A 19,962-nucleotide genomic window follows, 5' to 3' on the forward strand; every position below is an offset into this window, starting at 1 on the left:
CTTGACATTTTTAAAGGGCTCTATTTTAAATGAACTGTTTTAAGATTGCGTCCCAGGATGGAAGTCCAGGCAGGTCAGAATAGAATTAAGAAAGCCTCATTCTGATAGAGGAGACTGACTGTAGTTGAGAGTCAGAGTTGGGATCCTCCTAGCCTAGCATTAACTGAATTGCCTATGGGTATCAAGACATCTGCCTTCATTAGGGTATTTTATTGGAAAATACTATGGGAAGCCTATAAGGTATTTTTTATGTCTTCTTAAACAACTCACAGTGGAAGGATTCCTCTCAGCTACGTATCCGGAAAAGCTGCACTTCCTCATAGCCACCAGCTTGGCCCCACCTTTCAAGGCTTCGAACTCTGAGGATGGTGTTTCTCCCTTTGCTGCAGTCAGCTGTGAAGCTTAGTGCACAATCTTCTGTCCCCTCATGATGTAACTGATTTATGCAGCATCCAGTCTGATATTTTCCTTCCCTTGGATTCTTGTGTTCTGGGATTCTTATTTTATCGTTTTGCAAATTTATGTATTTCTCCATCTGTCTCAAATCCTTGGTGAAATGAGATCAAAAGATATATACATGCACACCTGTGTTTCAGTGTAAACACCCAGCCAAAGGTGTTTGTAAGCAAGACAGAGCTTAGAGAAGAATTCAAGAATCCCTGAGAAGTTGGTATCAGTGATCACAGATCTAAAGGTGCACATCTCAGATCAGAGGCATGACTTCAGTTAAAGGCTGCTTTATTTGCAAGAGGAAAAGTCAGCTAGGAATGAAGAGTAGAATCAAGGAGGAGATATCTCAGGTATATTAGACTATCTGTTGCCAAGAAAAGCCATAAAATCAAGGGCTATGAGGAATGTTCTGAAATCCAACAGAGAGGAAGCTGTGCATGGCAGAGCTAAATAACCCGAGACTGGAAAAGTACCTTTGTAGAAAGCAATTCATTTTATCTCCCTCTTTACAGTTGAGGTAAGACTGAATAAACAAAGATGTTCTGCATATTTTCATTTTACACTTCAGCACCAAGCACCATCCTACCTGTAAAAAAGACTCAATGCATATCTAGGAAAGTAAATTAAATTAGGTACTGTAGAGAATTGGAGAGTGGGTGATACAGGAAGGACATACAAGACTTTGGAGCTAGGACGAAGCCCAGGCCTCTCCTACACTCAAAGGAGGAAGAATGGCTCAAAGCTTAGCGTGCTATTGAATAGAATGGTAAATGGCTTAGAGCTGTTGCTAAGTTTAATAGAGAGAAAACATGTGCATCTTTCTTCTGCTTGTCAGCAAGCTGGCTGCTTCCCCCCCACCATGCCTCTGAATGTGAAAATCTTCCCCATTTTTTAGCCCCCTGCTGGTCTCCTCTGTCTGATGCTTTTTGATCTATTCTCTGCTGCCACATCATGGGAAAATGAGATTATTTTTTTCCTGTGTCCAAATTGTTTCCTAAATGCTAAGCATCTGTCCTGATAAGGTTTTCTTTCTACATCTAAGAGCTTTTCTTTTCCTGGTATGTGTGGATTGTTCTGCTGAGGAGTTAAGGGTTAGGAATGGTCTGTGAGATTTCTGTTAACAGTCGAGTGTGCTTTTTCCTTGTTTGCATACACTTTTGATAGTCTTTCCTTAAGACTGCGTTTGTACATCAAAGACACTTTTTTTTTTTTGGTACCGGGGATCGAACTCGGGTCCTTGCGCTTGCGCAGCAGGCGGCAAAACCACTGAGCTAAATCCCCGGCCCACACCTTTTAATTTCAGCTTTTGCAACATTCACCTTCCTATTTTTGTCTCAATTATTTGTTCTGCGCGCTTGTACCTTCTAATCGTCTCATGCTCATTTCATTTCGTGTTTTTTTTTAATCCTTCACCTGGAATATGTTCTTCCATTTGAAATTTTGTTACATGTACCCCTGCAATTGAATGACTGACATAGGTAAGTAGTAGAGCTACTCCTCCTTCAGAGCATGGACCTCTGGGAAGGACAGAATCGCCCCGATTTCTGTCTACTCCCCACAAACCCAGCACACACCACCTATACTTTTGCAAGCGGCTGTAACTTTCCAGACAGCTTTAGTACTGGTGGCTCCACCAGGGCTTGTAAATGTGCCATTAAGGCCATTCGGAGTCTAGGAGGGGCACCAAAATATATTGTGGAGGAAAAACGTAAGTTACGGGCCCTTGAGGTCACCGTGCTTATGCTAACATCGATCTGTGACGGGATGGTTGTGTCTTTGTTTCTGTGTGTTTGTTGTTGTCTGGCTGCCTCTGTGTATGAGTGTGTGAGTGTGTGTGTGTGTGTAAATGTATGCAATAAAAGCAAGAAATGGGTTGTGTGGGTGTCACTGGAAAGAAGACTTTTAAAAGACTGAGGATAAGAAAATAAAGGAAGCATTTGCATTCACCAGTTTTGCACATTTTGATTTTGAACTGTGTACACATGTAATTTATTTTTTAAATAACAAAATTTCAAGTTAAAAAATTTTAATCAAAATCCCAGCACGTTACTCTGTGGGTTAGGACAAATTGATTCCAAAGTATGTGTGGGAAAACAAAGAACTTAGCAGTTCTATGACCTTGGACAAAGTAGTTATCCTCTCAGGTTTAGTTTCCTCATGTGTAAATAATAGAGAATAATATCAACTTAATAAAGTTTAATGGTTAGGATTAAATATGGCACCATCTATATGTAAATTGCCTAGCAGAACCTGGAATATAGTACAATAGCCAACAATGGCTGTAATCATTATTATTATTATTTCCATAAAGCAATCCATTTAAGCTGCTGTCAGATGCAAATTTCTGTACTAGAAAACTGTTAGTCTGACTCATTAGGTCATTGTTTATTTATTTGGAAACTATTACCTTCTAGTCAACAACCCATAGCTCTTTGATTTCTATGAACAATCAGGAAGAGAGACTCTCACTAAAATACTGAAAAATCTTCTTCACTAAGAAAAATCTGAATTCTAGGAATTATCAATTTATATACACATGGATTCATACTTTTACACACATGCATATCTAATCCCAAAATCTAATTATAAGTACTTTTTGTTGTTATTGTTTGAGACAAGGTCTTGCTACTTAGTTCAGGCTGGCCTTGAACTCACTATGTATCCTAGGCTGGCCTTGAACTCACAGCAATCCTCCTGCCTCAGCCTTCTGAGTGCTAGGATTATAGGTGTGCACCACTGGCTTATAAGTACTTTTATAATAGTTTTCCTTCTGAAAATTAAATCAGTGTTTCTAACTCCAATGTATGGAAAATATTCTTGCCCATAATATAATATTACTATACAGATATGAAAATAATTCTTCTTTCTTGATTTTGCTGAATTAATTAAATGGTATGTTTTTACAAGTATGCTGTTCTGATAGGCTTGGAACTTAGGAATCTCCATCAGTAATTATAACAAATATATGTGAAGACAAAGCTTAAATAAGCCAAAGAGACTATGGATAAACCAGATATGAGGCCACTTATTACTTTTAAGAGCTGAAAGAAATGAATTCTATCATTTAAAATAAGGAAAAAATATTCTGCAAAAAATTCTTGACCTGAGTCTGATGTTTTCTACACCAAGTTTGTTATAACTGCTGTCAAAAGCATCTGACCATGGTGTCTGCCTGGCTCTTTGAAAAGAACTCATTTTATTTCATCTGTCCTAATTCAGTTATTTTCAATTGACCAAGTGTGTGCACCATGCACAGACACACACACACACACACACACACACACACACACCCAAAAGACCAACTCTGAACTTTCAATTCATTTTATAAGCCACAGAGAAGAATTATGTTCTTATAAATCATGGCAGACAGCTGCTGAGTAGACGTAAATTTTCCTGTAATGAATTTTTCATTTCTAAAAAGCACTGTAATAGAAGAGGAAAAACAAACTGAAAAGGAGTACAAACCCAGAGAATTTCTTAGAGGTTTTGATTTAACTTCAGTTATAGAGAAGCCTATAACAACATAATATTTTTATAGTCATGAAATCTATTGAATTTCTGAAAGTTTATTATTTGTTTATGCCATGGAAGTGGATCTCACCTTGAGAACCAATGACTTGAAGGCAAGGCAGAACTCAGCATAGGAGGGCAGTGGTAGCAGAGCGGGGGAATAATTTCCTTACAGAAACATTTAGCTTTCACCAAAGATTCAAAGGGAATGGAAATCGGTCAGCAACCAAGGCAAGGGATGGTGTACTTGGGTACTGGGAACCAAGGAGGGTAAAGGTTAAAGCCCAATGCCTACAAGGAAGGAAGGAAGGAAGGAAGGAAGGAAGGAAGGAAGGAAGGAAGGAAGAAAGAAAGAAAAAGAAAGAAAGAAAGAAAGAAAGAAAGAAAGAAAGAAAGAAAGAAAGAAAGAGAGAGAAAGAAAGAAAGAAAGAAATCTCCCTATTCAGCTTCAATTTCTGCTTTAGAAATCTGAGCTCATGGAACTTGTCCTAATCGCCCAGGGTCACACAATGGTGCACCGCTTTGCTGAGCTGTCCTAACAATGACCCATACACTGAGAGCTGGAGCAGTAGAAATCTATTATCTCACAGTTCTGGAGGCCAGCAAGAAGCCCAGGCAAGGAGTTGGCAGGGCAAGGCTCCCCGTACAGCAATGGAGAAGCATGTGCTCCAGGCCTCTCCTCCAGCTTGTGGTGATGTTTTGCCTTAGGTTCCCTCTCTTCCTGTCTTTATGTTTCTATGTTCCAATCTCCTCTTTTATAAAGACACCAGTACATTGGATGAGGGGCCAGTTCTTCTCCATTATGAACTCATCCTAACTAATCACATCTTTAATGACGCTATTTCAAAATAAATTCACATTGTCAGGTACTAGGGCTTTGGACTCCAACATTTAAATTTGAGGGGGCACAAGTTCATAAATTCATTCTCTTTGTGAAACCAGGTAAGCCTCAACACACTCTTAAACTTTTGACTTGAGAAAGAGAGGAGTATAGGTTGTGTCAGTGAAGGGAAGCAGAGGAGAAACCATCCCAAACCTTAGCTGTTTTCTAGCCACATGAGGAATTCTGCTCAACCTCACTGAAATTCCAAATTAGAAGAGGAGGAGTCTACTTCTGCGAAAGTTACCATTCATCAATCAGTACCAGGAAGTCCAGTGAGTATATTTGGGTTAGCGCTATGAGTCACATTGGAGCCACATTGTCTCATACATATTACATCCACAGGAGAAGCTAACGATCATTTAGATCAATACTCTCAATTCAGACAAACCAAGGTCCATCCAGAGTCTAAAATAACGTATCCGGGCCATAGGGGAGTTGGTGACAGAGCCTCAGTGTCCTGATTTATAGCATAGTACTCCTTCCTCACGCTCAGCCACAAGAATGACTGTTATAGTTTATATCTAGATGTCCCCCCAAAGCCTTGTGTGCTTTTGGCAGGTGACTGGCTCATGAAGGCATGAAACTCATCTGCTGATCGGTCCACTGATGAGTTTGTAGCTAAATGTGAGGTTGGGAAGTGAAGCCTGGTCAGAGGAGGTGGGTCCCTAGGGCCATGGCCTGGAAGGGTCTGTCTCCCTGCCTTCTCCCTTGATCTCTCTCTCTCTCTGCTTTCTGCCATGCCATGAGCTGCTTCTCCTCTGTGATGCCCCTGTGCCATGCCACCCTGCCTTGGAGCAAGCTGACTATGGATTGAAATCTCTACAAACTGTGAGCCAAATAAAGCTTTCCTCCTTAGAGTTGTGGGTGTCAGATATTTTGTCTCAACAATGAAAAAATAACTAAGACAATGACTAAAATACAGACGTCTTTTTCTGCCCTCTGACCTTTGTCTCAAACACCTCATGTAAAGGTTCTCTTGAATGAGAAACCCAAGTTATAAGTAAAGAGCCAATTAGGAGATAGATAATAGGAAGTAGGGAGATAGATCTTTCTCAAATACCAGGGAATCAAGAGATGGAGAAAGGAGGAGGGAGGGAAAGAGGATGGAAAAAGGAACAAAGACGTGTTATGTACGTGTACCCACTCCACACAAGGAATGTGAGGATTATGAACTACAAACACGCACTAATAAAAAATCCTTTTAAAGTCATTCATCTTTTTCCAAATGTAATAATTAGGGGTGGGCAGATAGTAAGTACTCAATAATATTTATTAAATGAGCTTATGCATGACAACAAGGAAACTGTGTGCCTGTTAGGATAACCTCCTCATCTGCAATGTCCAAGGGGGCTCTGGACTTGCCTCTACCTCTGAAGATAGGTCCAGAGAGCTCTTTTACTTCTCTTTCAGTTAAGACTTTGGGTTCTCTTCTGGCTAAACCTTCCTTTTCTTCCCCTCCTAGATTCTTTCCTGAAACAAACTCCTTAGATTCTCCGGATGTGATAGCTCCTTTTCTTGCAGGGGACATGGACACCTCCTAGTCATCCATAGGAATGTGGCTGGTTGTGTCTGGGAACCATATTCACTTCCTGCTGCTGCTGCCAAGGCCCCTTGCAGACTGCACATTTTCAGTGATCTATTTGGGAATATTCCTCCCAGAAGCCTTCCTCCCACCTTTACAAATAATAATGTTCATAGGTTAAATTTTTCTGCTCACAAGTTCATTATTATAATTTGATAGTTAGAAACTTTCCTTCACATTACATATTAATCGCATTTGAGAAAGTAATCCAGATTTAAGGTGATTACCATGTAATCCTTTAAGGCAACATTTAAATATTTTAAGATCTAAAGAAAAATCTATCTAAAGAGAGGACTTTATTAAGGTATGAGAGAAAGAGTCAATGTTTCAGAAACCTGCCAGAAAAGGGAATGTACCTGCTATATACAAAAGACAGTGAGCAGCTGAAGATCTCTTTTATCTGTTTTCCTAGTACTAAAATCTCTAGATTATGCAATACTTCACTGATTCTGCAAGATGTTACCATTAGAAGAAATTGAGTACAGGGCACATATGAAATTTCTGTATTCTTTCTTACAACTGTATGTGAATCTACAATGATCACATACATAAAAGGTTAACTAAAATTCTAGATAGATCAACATGCACATTATTATACTGTGGTCCCCATTGTATGGAGTCATTTACAGGCCCCTCCTTATCCATGCAGTTCACTGACAAGGGCACCAACATACTTCTGCAGAATGGTACTTGTCATTGGGTACTTCCTCATCCTTGGAAATACAGAACATATCACTTCTTGGCCTTTTGGCTAAGATCAAGTGAAAATACAGGAGAGTCTCTCCTTCTTGTTCAAAGTCCACTTTCAAGGTGAAGTTGTAGACCTCACTGATTGACCCTTTCAAATCAGTGAACCCACATGACTTTTTGGCTGTAGAGTGACCTTTTCAAGGGAAGAGGATTACTGTTTTGTTCATCCATCTGTCCAACATCTAACACAGTGCCCAGAACCTGGCCCCTGAATAACTAATGTTTGTTGGAGGAATAAGTGGATGAATAAATAATAAAACATGATTATCATTTGCCTTAAAGTTCATGTTAGTTGGGAATGGGAACTTATTCAAAATAACTTGCTAATTTCTTCCAAATCAAAAGCTAAAATTTGAAGTTTATTATAACTTTTTCACCTTATTTCTGATAACAAAGTACACATTCATTTTAGGGCTCTTTCCAGAAAGGAACAACATGCCTGCATGCCTCTGATCATTGCCAAGTGACTATTCTCTCTGCCCATCTCATACCCCATTTGTTCTGTCATCAACATTCACTTATCTTCAGTGACATGTGGCTGCTACCCAACTCTTTCTTCTGACCTTATTCTGAACCCTATACATTGTGATCAGGATTAATCAATTCAGATCTTACAAGGAATATTCTATAACGAGTTGTTTTGGGAACAGATTCTGGCAGGTCATCAACATTTCCAACCATCTCAGAGTCTTCACAAGAGCAGAGAGAAGAGTCATTTGGCTTTAAAATCTCCATGTCAAATCTTTGGCAAAACCTAGGTAGACCAGTTGGAGTCAGATTCCCAGATTTTACAAATAAAATCCTAACCCTTGTTAAGAAAGATTCAAACCTAGTGAGGTAATAGAAGATTCCCTAGGAAAGACCTAGATGAGGCTAACACCCATGAAAATCATCCCAAACCAGAATGGTCTCAGGAATAAAGTCAGCTGAACTTTCACATTGCCTGGATTTTCTTTTGTTAGTCTTATTTCTGAGTATTATAATAAAATGGTTCTGGATCACCTTCTCCACAATATTCTCCCTTGGTAATATTGAGAAAGAAACTTCTGATTTTAACATAACTAAAACTACTCTTTACTGTAACCTGGCATAAGATCTCAAAGCAACCCCCACCAGTAATCCATGAGAAAGGTAAAGAATATCCATGTCCTTTTTGCTTAGGATTAACTGTATCACATCTTGGCTTTCTTTCTGGTTATTCACTCATTCAACTAACAAACACATACATAGAACTGCCTTGAGCCACTCTATGAGGTAGCACTCTTAGTGTTTGAGTTTGCAGTGTCGAAGTTGCTCTTTCTTCTTTCCATGGTAAAAAGAGCACTCAGCAAGGTATCCCAGCAACATGTGCATCTCCTGAAACTGCAGATTGCTTTCTACATCTTTGCAACCCTTGGTCTGTTGAGATTCCACAATGGCCTCCCTGCAGCACCTTGAAGCAAATGCAGCTTTGTTCAGACAAGCTCATTCACTCCTCTCTGTGCCCATTGCTGCCCTGAGAAGCCTTGGATTCACATAAGGAAGCCCGGAAGCAGATCTGCACGTGAGGCAGGACACGTGGGCCTGCCCTACACACTCCCCACAGGAAATACAGAACAGCAGGCCCAATACTCTTCTAGCTACCAAGACCAGAGCCCCAAGGAAGGGACATCGAAAAGTCACTTTCTCTCCTTTCCCAAGTCCTGGGCTTCCTTTGGGATCCACAAGAAACACGTTGTGAATGCTAACAATTGCATCCCATAAGTGCTCTTCAATCTGATCTGTGGGAAACTTGCTGTGTGGTTCATGCTACGTATCAACTTCAGTGGGGGCCCAGAAATTTGGTTAAACAATGAAATTTCAGTTAAACAATGTCCTGGGAGTTTCTGTGAGGGTGGTGTTCAGATGAGATTAACATTTCAACTAGTAGACTGAGCAATGTGGGTGGTCCACATCCAAGCAGGTGAAGGCCTGAATAAAACAAACACTGGGGCCAGGGATTTAGCTCAATGGTTCCGCCACCTCATAAGTGAAAGGTCCCGAGTTTGATCTTTGGTATCAAAAAAAAAAAAAAAAGAAAGAGTAGCTCCCCTGAGCAAGAAGGCCTTCGGATATAAACTGCAAAATGTACCCTTCCGTGGGTCTCAGCATGCTAGCCCACTCTGCAGACTTTGAACTTATTAGCCCCCAGAAGTACATAAGCCATTGCCTTAAAGTAAATCTCCTTTTCTCTCTTTGTCTTTGACTCTTTCTTTTTTTTATGTTTATTAACAATATTTTACTTCTACACAGCAAAAACACTTTATAGCATTCAATTATAAAGGTAAGTATCAAAATATCTAGGAAAACGAGTTATGTATTACAGCAGTAAATGTATTCATATTCCCTATGAAATCTTCATTTTTAGAAAAATATACTATTGCATCTGAAACCACAAACAAGCATTCTGATTCCAGCACATTCTTACTGAAAACAGTGTATACAGTCCTATGAGAGTCTGAGCAGACTATAGGTCCACACAGGGTCTTTGCGTTGAAGGTCCCAGAGATACAGCAGTATATATACACCTCTATATCACTTCTCCCGGCAGAGGTTTGCTTGATTTCTTTCAGGTGAAGGATCTCTCATGCCAGTGAAGGAGAAACAGGGCACACAGATGCAACTTCTCCATCCTCGGCTGCTTCCTCAGCTGAGCAGTCAGTTCCCTCGTAGGTAAACTTCTCATATAGCATGGTGTTCCCATAGGTCTTTCGTTCTTCTAACATCCTGCTTAAAGACACCAATATCTGTGCAAATGATGGCCTCTCATAAGGCTTCTCTCACCAGCACTGTCTCATTAGATCATACACCTCATCATCACAGTTCAGGGGCTTCTCCAGCCTGGAGCCCTGGGGCAGCTTCTCATAGAGTTCTGTGCATGTCATCCCACGATGCGGGGTGCCACCTAAGCTGCCAGTCTCCCATAGCAACACACCATATGACCACACGTCACTGTTGGTCACGTACACTCTGTAATTTAGGGACTCAATTGCCATCCAGCACACTGGGAGCCTTCCCATTGTCTTTCTCACATACACTTCTTGACCTCAGGACAATCCAAAATCTGCTATTTTGGCTAGGCAGTTCTCACCAACTAAAATGTTTCTAGCAGCCAGGTCCCTGTGGATAAACTGTTTTTGGCTCAAGTAGTCCATCCCCTGGGCAATATCTGCAGCAAACTGAAGAAGCTGTTGGGAAGACAGCACAGAAGCAGTGCTATTGGCAATGGCAAATGCAGCATCAGTCTCCAGCATGTGGCTCTTGTGAAAGAAGTCCAGGAGATTTCCATGGTGGGCGTACTCCATGGCCAGGTACAAGTAGCCTGGTGTTCACAGGTTCCCAAGAGACTGATGATGTTTGGATGATTTCCAAGTTTACAGAGAACCTCCAGCTCACCCACAAAATCCCTGTGATCATCTTTGGAGGCATATTCTTTTGTCCTTTTAATGGCAGCGGATGTCACCCATCCATTTTGGTTCAGGCCTTAAGAACTTGGCCAAAGTTGCCCTCCCCAATCACATCTTGAAATTTGATGTCATTACAGTCCAGCACTGGATAAACTGTGGGATCTGGGTTGTTTGGGGCCTTTCTGTTCAAGGCCGGAGTTCCTGAGTTGAACTGCACAGCTGATCCTTCCCTGTTCTGGAAGGCTTGGGCCATTCTCCTTTGGACTCTTGCCCTCTTCAGTTGCAACATGATCAGAAAAACCAACAGCACCATCAGGCAGGTCAGTCCAGCAGAGCCAAGTGCGGCTATCAGCAGCATCTTCCCACTTCCAAGATTTGTCAGGACTTGAGACTCTGGGACTCTCATCAGCTCATGAGAAAAGGTTGGGTTGCTTGATCCTATGTTGTTCACAGCAAAAATATCCATGTGACAAGCTGTGTCAGGCTCTAGGCCCTTGAGCATCACTGAGTGATGGTAGCACTCTTGATTTTCACATCAATGTGCTGGTCTTCATGCTTGCCCTGGACCTTATGACGGATGATAATGGAAGAAATAGAATAGCCATCCACTACTGTCCAAGAAATCACAGCTGAAGAGTCTGTGAGGTTGGAGATCTTGACATTTTCTGGTTGAGGAGGGAGAATGTCACTAAGAGTCCAGGCAGTGAGGTCCTCACTCCATTCTCCCCAGGCCTTGCTGTTGACTCTGGCTCAGACAAGGTACTGCTCTGTGGGGTGTAAGTTATTAAGTAGCACTGAAGTCACTGAAGTCAAGTTGCCTGGCACTTTGACATTCTGCTGATCACTTTTTATTTGCACAGACTCCCTCTCCATTTCCACATAAAAGTCATCTTCTGAGGTTGGAAATAATGGTTGCCAGGTCAAACTTAATGTGGTCTGGCTCTTTGGTAGGAGACTGAGCCTTCTGGGAGGACAGAGTCCTATGGACGCTGCTGTGAACCATCTCACGGGTCCAGGATGCTCTTCTCTGCCTTCTTTAGGACACACCAGCTGCACACAGAACTCGTATTCCGTTCAAGGTTCCAAATAGTTGAGTGTATCTCACTTTTCACTTGAATGAGTCACCAGCCCTCATGATGATTAACAGGTTTGTACAGAAGTTTTGGATTTGATTGGTCCATCTCCCAAGTAAGGCTCAGAGCTGATGTTGATGACAACAAAGTTATGTCCAATGTCAATCACATTTGGGGCATTCTGGGGCTTTGGAAGAACTTTAACAGAAATGTTGAAAGGCTTTTCCTCCATTCCAGCCACTTTGCAGACCCAAACTCCTGAGTCAAAGGGGCGGAGCTGCTGGATGGTGAATATGGCTACTGAGAAATCATCTGTATGGTTAAAGTCATTTGTTTGGAGCACTGTCCCACCTGGCTTCACCAGGGTCATTTCTTCATTAGCAGACAGTGGCCAGCCAGAGGCTTTACAGACGGGGTTAAATTTGCCAATGTTTACTTTTATGTGATCTGGCAAATCTTTTATCTCTGGAGTCATCCTTGGCCTGCCTTGCTTTATCTTCTCTGTCACACTGGAGGGCTTGCCATCCTCGAGAGCAGAGACATCCTTGGAACTGATCACAAATCTCACCATTGGTGCAATGGCACCTGAGCTTACAATCTGGTCCATAACAGCCAGGGTGACGTTCTTCACTGCACTGCAGCACCTTCCAGCCTGTGGCACAGGGATACCTGTAAGGGTCTGGGAGACAACATGTAAGACTGGCATCCCTTGGTCCAATATACCTTTCTTTACAAGTTCTGCCAAATGTGTGCAGCTCACAAGCCTTCTCACATGTTTTTCCCATAAACCCAGGGGGGCAAATGCATTCCCCAGTATCTTCATGGCAGACACCGTTGTTCATACAAGCAGTGCCCAGATGATTACAGTCAGGTCCCCGCTTCTGAGCTTCAGATCTCCGGCCAATCAGCCTGGTGAAGGCCGAGGTGAAAAAGTTTTCTCCTATGTACCTAGCCGAGTACACTCCAGCATCCTGGAGCTGAGCGTGCAGCAGGAGCACTTCTAAAATACAGGTACCTCACGCCAGGGCACTGAATGAATGAATGAACCATTTTTTGTAAATCACTGCATCCTCTTCTTTAATTACCACCTTTCTGAAAGATATACTCACATTATCTCCCTTGTCCACAGTCATACTTAAAGTAGCTGGTAGGAAGGAAGCTTGTTGACACATCTTCATGGTCCATATCCTTATTACCTGTCCTTGAACTCATCCTTCACAGAAATAAGCACCATTGATCTTACTAGCCTCTTCTCTCTTCCAAATGACTTTTTTAGCCTATTCTCTGGTTACATCTTGTGTAACTTCCAGCAGATCTTGGTGCTGTCATTAAGGCTTCAAAGTCTCTTCCTATGATGATGGGCTCCTGAGGTTACTATCTGGAGTCAATGCAGGTAAGAGATGTTTCAGCATCAGATACAAGAGGTAGGGAGTTGACCAAGATCAAATCTATGGCGTCTTTCACTGTTCCATGAAAAATAGGCTCAGGGAGACTGAATGACTTGCCCAGAGTCCTGGAGATAGTGAGCCATAGAGACACTTCTTCAGACCCAGAATGCTTTCATACACCACTTTTCTTAATAACATAAAGCAGAGGAATAAAATTGTGAAGGAAAAGAACCACAGGACTTGAGAGGCTAACTTGAGTAAAATCAGGGGATATGTTTCTTCCAACAAGAGAGGGATATCTTTCCAGAGACTGGATTTCTACAGCTGTCTTAGTAAAGAAAGATTAAAGAAATGTCTAACCATATTTGTGTTGTGAGTGCTTTCATCAGGATGGAAGAGGAGGAATAAAGTCTGTCTATTGGAAAACAGAGAAGGGGCCTGACCTCTATGTGGTACAGAAAAATCCCAGGGATTTCTCCTTACTGGGGTACAATGTGCTAGCACTGCATTTCATCTTCATTTGGAAATGCCCTTTGTGATAGCATTACAATTTCTAAAGCTGTGGCCACACTATGTTAACACATTAGCTGGGTATGGAATTTCAGACAGTCTGACATATACTTTTAAAAATTATTTTCACTGGCTCATACCCTAATTCTGAGACAGTAATAAGAGAATGGCATCAATACTTGCTCGATGTTATGTTGAATGAGGTTTTGATGAGAGACGGGCTGCAGTGCTCTGTGAGGTAAGGAAGCAGTTTAGGAATTCAAACTTTGACAAACTAGAGTGTGGTTAGGCAAATCTGTGTTAGAAATCGAGTCTACACTCAATGAAATAGTACTGGGTAAAAGTTTTCAATTTTTTCCTAGAGACTTTGTTTTTTACTCTTTCTTTGTTTCTGTCTCTCTGATACTGCTATAGATGATGTAGGTATAGATGATATAAATGATACAGATGTGGGTGATATAAATATAGATATATAGTCTGCTACTGGTTCTGTTTGTCTGGAGAACTGACTAATACACCTGCCTTGTACTTTTTGATGGATGATATTCTGAACCTGGAAATGAAAAATGGAAATTGACCCAAGGATAGTGGCACATACCTACAATCCCAGCACTCTAGGAGACTGAGGGGAGAGGTTGAGCCCAGTCTGGGCAACTTAGGGACTTAGTGAGAACTTGTCTCAAAATAAAGACATTAAAAGGAGGGGTTTCCCTGGAGGAGTAGCTCAGTGAGAAAGTCCCCAGTACGACAGAGAGAGAGAGAGAGAGAGAGAGAGAGAGAGAGAGAGAGAGAGAGACAGAGAGAGACAGAGAGAGAGAGAGAGAGAGAGAGACAGAGAGATTGAAAGAACAATACTACCTTTTGGAGATCCAAATAAGAATTAGTGTTGTAAGATGCAAACTCAGGATTGAGGATAAGAGCAAGATAGAATCGTGACTCCTCCTTTCCTGGAAGAAGAGAATGATCTTGAGCTGGTCAGCTCCCCAAGGCTGGTGTAAACCTGGCTGCACGTAGGTAGAATGTGTGAGATCCCCACAGACACAAAGCACCTGCTGATCACGTTTGGGATGTGGCTTGTCCCTTCCAAAACTAATACTGAGGCTTAGTTTCTGAATGTAAAGTTTCTGAGTGGTGATGGTGCCTTTATGAAGAATTCAGACCATAAAGAACCCACCTTCAAGAAGGGATTAATGTAGTTCCTATAAAAGTGTGCTGGTCCCCAGGAGAGTGGACTGTTCATCTGTTTTTACTTGCTTCCTCTCTTGCCATCTGACATAAGGCAGCGTGGGGTTGTGGGCACACATGGCAAGAACACCAAGCCTGAGGGTGGATGGGAGGGAGGCAAAATGCCCTGAGCAGCGGAACAGCGTGACAAAAGCCTGGGGACAAGTCATGGTGGTGTGGCTGATGCCCCACAACCAGGAAGGAAGAGTTTGTGCTGACAAGGCTGCAGATTAAGGCAGAGGCCAACAGGAAAGGTCGCCACACTGTTGTTACTATCTGTCTCCCTCCTGGCCTCCTGCTGGGCCTTCCACACCTCTGAACCCTTCTGTCCTCTCCCCCACTCCTCATGGGTTCTCCCCTTTCCCTTGCCAGGATGCACTGCTCTGCTGTTTTCAGTTTACTGGGCTGTGGGGAAAAGGACGGGACCAACGGTGTCCGGAGGGCCCTGATGTCATCCTCACTCACTTCCAGCCACACTTCCGGCCAGAGTTGTCTCCCAGCCTGCACCTCTCCTCTTTCCATCCTCTCCTCCCTGCTGCGGCTGAGTGCAGACTGCCGTGCCCAGCACCCACTGCCAAAGGCCATGAATTCCTGGGGCTCAACTCAGCAGCCTTGGCACCCTTATCTGGGCTCCTTGTGGAACTTTTTCACCTTTCCAACTTCACCCCCTTCCCTGAGCTCCCAGCTAACTCATTCTCCAAAACCAGTTTCCCAGAGTCCTCGCCTCACTGGTGATTCTGATTTATAAAGTACTTTTAAGGAATGCTGAAACGGCTCCAATGATGCTTGTCAAAAAGGTGCATCCAAATCCTAAGCCCGATACCTGTGAATGTGACCTTATTTGGAAACAGGGTCTATGCAGATGTAGTTAAGGATCTTGAGCTGCCATAACCCCAAACTTAGAATGGGCCTAAACTTGGGTAATTGGTGTCCTTACAAAAGAAAAGACAGAAAAACAGAGATACAGGAAAGACTTCTAGGTGAAAACAGAGGAAGGACAGGAGGGATGCTGCCTCAAACCAAAAATACCAGAATGTCAAAAGCCAGAAGAGAGGAGGAAGGATTCTCCCCTAGAGACCCTGGAAGCAGCCAGTCTCTGCCCATATTTCGATTTCAGGCTTCTGGCCTCCACAACCTTAAGAGAATACTTTTCTACTGTGTTAAGCCACCCAGTTTATGGTAATCTGTTATGGCAGCCCTAGGAAATGAATACAGACACTATTCTCTTTTGTAAAATGTTCATATAATTATCAAGTGTAGTTCCTGGCTTTCATAACTATTTGAGGCATTGATTAACAAGACATTTGGTATTTATCTATACCACGAATGGTGTTGATTATGTATAAGTGAGGCAAACGTTTTCTTTCTCTCTTGTTTATGTCTTTGCTTGGTAAGCTTATTTATCAAAGTCAGGGATAAAATAAACATTAGTCCATCTTAATCCAAAGTCAAATTTGTGAGACATGGAATTAATCAGATACTGCTGTAAAATGGTACAATCTTTGCTATTTTTATGATCCCATTTGGCACATAACGCGATATAATTAATCTTCAGTGGAAATCATCTGTTCCAACTTTACACTGTGTTTTTGAAATGCTTCACGATGTTTAGAAAGCAGCATTCTGCTTCTGTTTGGTTCTCAGGGTGAGCTCAGCAGTTTGACTGCAAGAAGATGTTTGCTGTCTGTGAACCTAGAGAGAACTTCTCACCCAATGCAGAGCATGCACTGATCACTTGCTATTGATCCAGCGTGGTACCTGCTATTGTCATTCAATGACAGCAACCAAAACTGCCCCACCCAATATGTCCGTGAGCACCAGTGTGAAAGAACTGCTAAAGATTTCTAATGCAGCATTTGTGACAGGATTTCTAATGCAGCATTTGTGACATGCCAAGGTAATGCCATTTGCTATTAGGTTTTTGAAAATAATCAAAAGTGATACACTCGCTTTTCTCTATATCCAAGATGCCATGTTCATAACTCCCTATGCCTTATTTACATCTACCTGTGTGTCTTCCTACAGTCTCTATGTTACATCAGAATAGAGGTAGCACTTCACTTTTCATTGAATCACCAGCACAGTGTTTGCAGTAAGTGTTCAATTGGTAGATGAAAGAATGAAACCTCAGTAAACCAAGACGTTTAGAAAACATTTACAAAAACAAACAAACAAACAATCACAAAACTATCCCTTTTGTTATAGAAATACTCTTTATTGTATTGTGGGCTCTGGTTCTTTGGGTATAGAACTCAGGCCTAGTGTTCGTAACATGTAGATTCTATCATTAAATACTGGGATCTAGAAGTAAAGGCAGAGTTTGAGGTGCATTAGTCTAAAGACTCTTTCAGCTTCAAAAATTCTACTTCTTTGTTAAATAATGAGAATAGCATGACAAGATTAGACCACAGCCCTATTTCTAAGTAAAAAGAATTCCTAAATTCTCCATGAATCCTCTAGCAGTAGTCATTATCTTATTCAATATTAGAGCTTAGATTTTGTCAAAATGTAAGGAGCCAAGCATCCATTTGTAGAACCTACACTACAGAAAAATGAATATGCCTAGAGAATGTCAGCTATGTGGTCATGTGTCATCTTGGTTTCCATGGCAGCATGGGGGGGCGTGGAAGAAGAAAGGGAGGATAGTAAAGGCAGTTCTGTGTAATCAGAGCTGGAAGGAGAATGTGCATGCCACAAAAATGAAGAGATGAGATATGTTGAAGGGAGATTGCTTTGTGATTTTGCATAAAAGATTACATTTTCTTTCTTGCCAGCAGACTATTGTCTTTCTGGCTTAAACAGTTTAATGAAGCAAGCTGCCTTGTTGAAGAGACCCAAGTGGAAATAATTCAACCATCAGCCTGCCAGGAGCTAAGACCTTCAGTCCAACAACTTACAAGGAAACAAATCTTGCCAACAACCCTTTGGGCTTGGAAGCAAATCCTTTCCCAGTTAAGTTTTAAAATGACTACAGCCCAGCCAACCTGACTGCAGCCTATTAGAGCCCCCAAAGTAGTGGACCCAGCTAACATATGCCTGGGTTCTCCACTCACAGAGACACTGAGAATGAAAACATGTGCTGTTTTAAGCTGCTAAGTTTGGGAGTGTATACTACGCGGCATTAGGTAACTAATATTCTTGGTACCAAGAACTCACATATAGCTTGTTATCTGCCACCGTAGAGCCTAAAGACCAGGGCCTGGTCATCTGGTCTTCTTTCCAGTCTTTATTAATTAAATCTTCATCTCACCACATAGCACCCTGGCCTTTTTTGTTGTTGTTGTTGTTGTTATTATTGTTAATACATTACTAACTGTACATACTAGCCATTGTGACATTTATATACATGCATATATCCTAGCATCTAGGTCTTTATTTTGAAATTCCATTCCCCATTAAAACAAATGAAGGCTATTGAAGAAATAGTTGAATCCAGGGTAAGAGAGAGGGGAAAAAGCAGAGTTGAAAACATTTTATGGTGTTAGAAAGTAAGGAAATGTTCCCTAAAGTGATGGGGCAAGTTACAAAGACACAGGAATCATGAGGAAAACATTCATGGTCAAATCTCAAATAATTTGAGCAAGAAAATAAATAATGATAGTAATGGATTATGGACCATAGAATAAAGTAAATAATTATGAGTCCACATTGATATTAAGAAATAACTAAATAGATAAATAGGCACAGGAGAAAAGACTATAATTTAATTAATAAACATAGAAAGAATTATGAAAATAGAAAATAACTATTAGAGAAATTCCATGGTAATCATTTTTGCATGATGAAAGAGTAAAAATATTGCAACTCATCTCAAATCTATTCTCAGAAAATGTATAGTGATCAGAGAGGAGATAATAGTTTTTTTAAAGTATAAAAATATCTAAGATTTGCCTTGACCAAGGGGTCAAATTTAATGTCACCAATGATAAGATATAATATATCAACTGTGTCCACCTCCTGATAGCATTCACTAGGAAGGATATAGCATTACTTTGGTGGTACTATTGCTATAAATGCTTAACTTCCATCTATTTTGAAAAGACATCAGACAGATACACACTGAAAGTTTTACTATTACCTTACTGAATGGTATTCTCTGGGTCTTAGTTTCTTTATCTGGAGGTCAAACTGCTAACATTTTTTTAAAATGTCAAAATCATAGAAGACAAAGAAAGACTGAAGACTGCAAAGATCACATTACACTATGAAAATTGATCACAGTAAAAAGTGAAAAGATAACAACTAAATGTCATATGGGATTAGAAGAGGGACATTAAAGGAAAAACTGGTGATACTCAAACAATATCTCCAGACTAGTTAATATGATCATATCAATTTTAATTCCTAGTATTGCTAATTATTCTATGATTATGTAAAATAGTAACAAAGGGAAGCAGGGTGTGAAGAGTAGTTTTTGGGTTTTTTTCTGCAAGTCAAAAGTTATTTTTTAAAAATAAGTTTAAAAATAAAAATTATCTGGTATTTTAAGAATGGAATTTTGATGGCTTTAAAATTTCATAGCACCTTTTTTTTTTTTTTTTTTGGTACCAGGGATCGAACTCAGGACCTTGTACTTACACGGCAGGCATGGTGCCACTGAGCTAAATCCCTGGCCCCTTCATAACACCTTTGATGAGAGCTCTAAGGGTCTCTTTCTGAATAGAGGCCTGTCAAGCCATATCAAAGGACACCCTGCTTTTAAACAACAGGTGGCCTTTGCATCTCTGCTATACTGACTGCTTTTATTTAAACTCCTATAAGACATTAACTCAGCTTTAATTAATCCCTTCTGACTTTACAAAGTCAAGAGTCTACAAGTTTTGGTCTCTATCCTTCACATCATTAATGATGGAAGGAATTGCTCCTCTAAGTCATTAACAAAGGAAAAAAATGGGTACATTAAGGGCCTCTTTATACTACTCTTGAGGCCTGACTTTATGTTTTCACATAATGTGTAATACAACATCAGCTATCTGCAAATATGTCCAGAACATACAGAGGATGCTACAATTTATAGTATCGGGATACAATGATTAATATTGTCATTATGTATTTTGTTGGTGGAAGAAAATATCATTTCCATAATTGTTTGTCACAATAACTAACATTTTATTCCTACTACATACCAGGCACTGAGCAGACCATTTGTGGATTATTTCTTCAATAG

The 19,962-nt window shown here is 40.9% G+C and overlaps 1 protein-coding gene and 1 pseudogene across 1 annotated transcript in view; both read right to left on the reverse strand.

Moving 5' to 3' along the window:
• Positions 1–19,962, reverse strand: part of Dct (dopachrome tautomerase) — a 96,348-nt gene that overhangs the window by 47,448 nt on the left and 28,938 nt on the right. The gene's annotated exons all lie outside the window — the stretch shown is intronic.
• Positions 8,294–16,558, reverse strand: LOC101716623 (angiopoietin-1 receptor pseudogene; annotated as a pseudogene).

The sequence above is a fragment of the Heterocephalus glaber genome, unplaced genomic scaffold, assembly GCF_053883595.1.
Source record: "Heterocephalus glaber isolate CG9 unplaced genomic scaffold, H.glaber_assembly_v1.0 deba00001577, whole genome shotgun sequence".
Classification (NCBI taxonomy): domain Eukaryota; kingdom Metazoa; phylum Chordata; class Mammalia; order Rodentia; family Bathyergidae; genus Heterocephalus; species Heterocephalus glaber.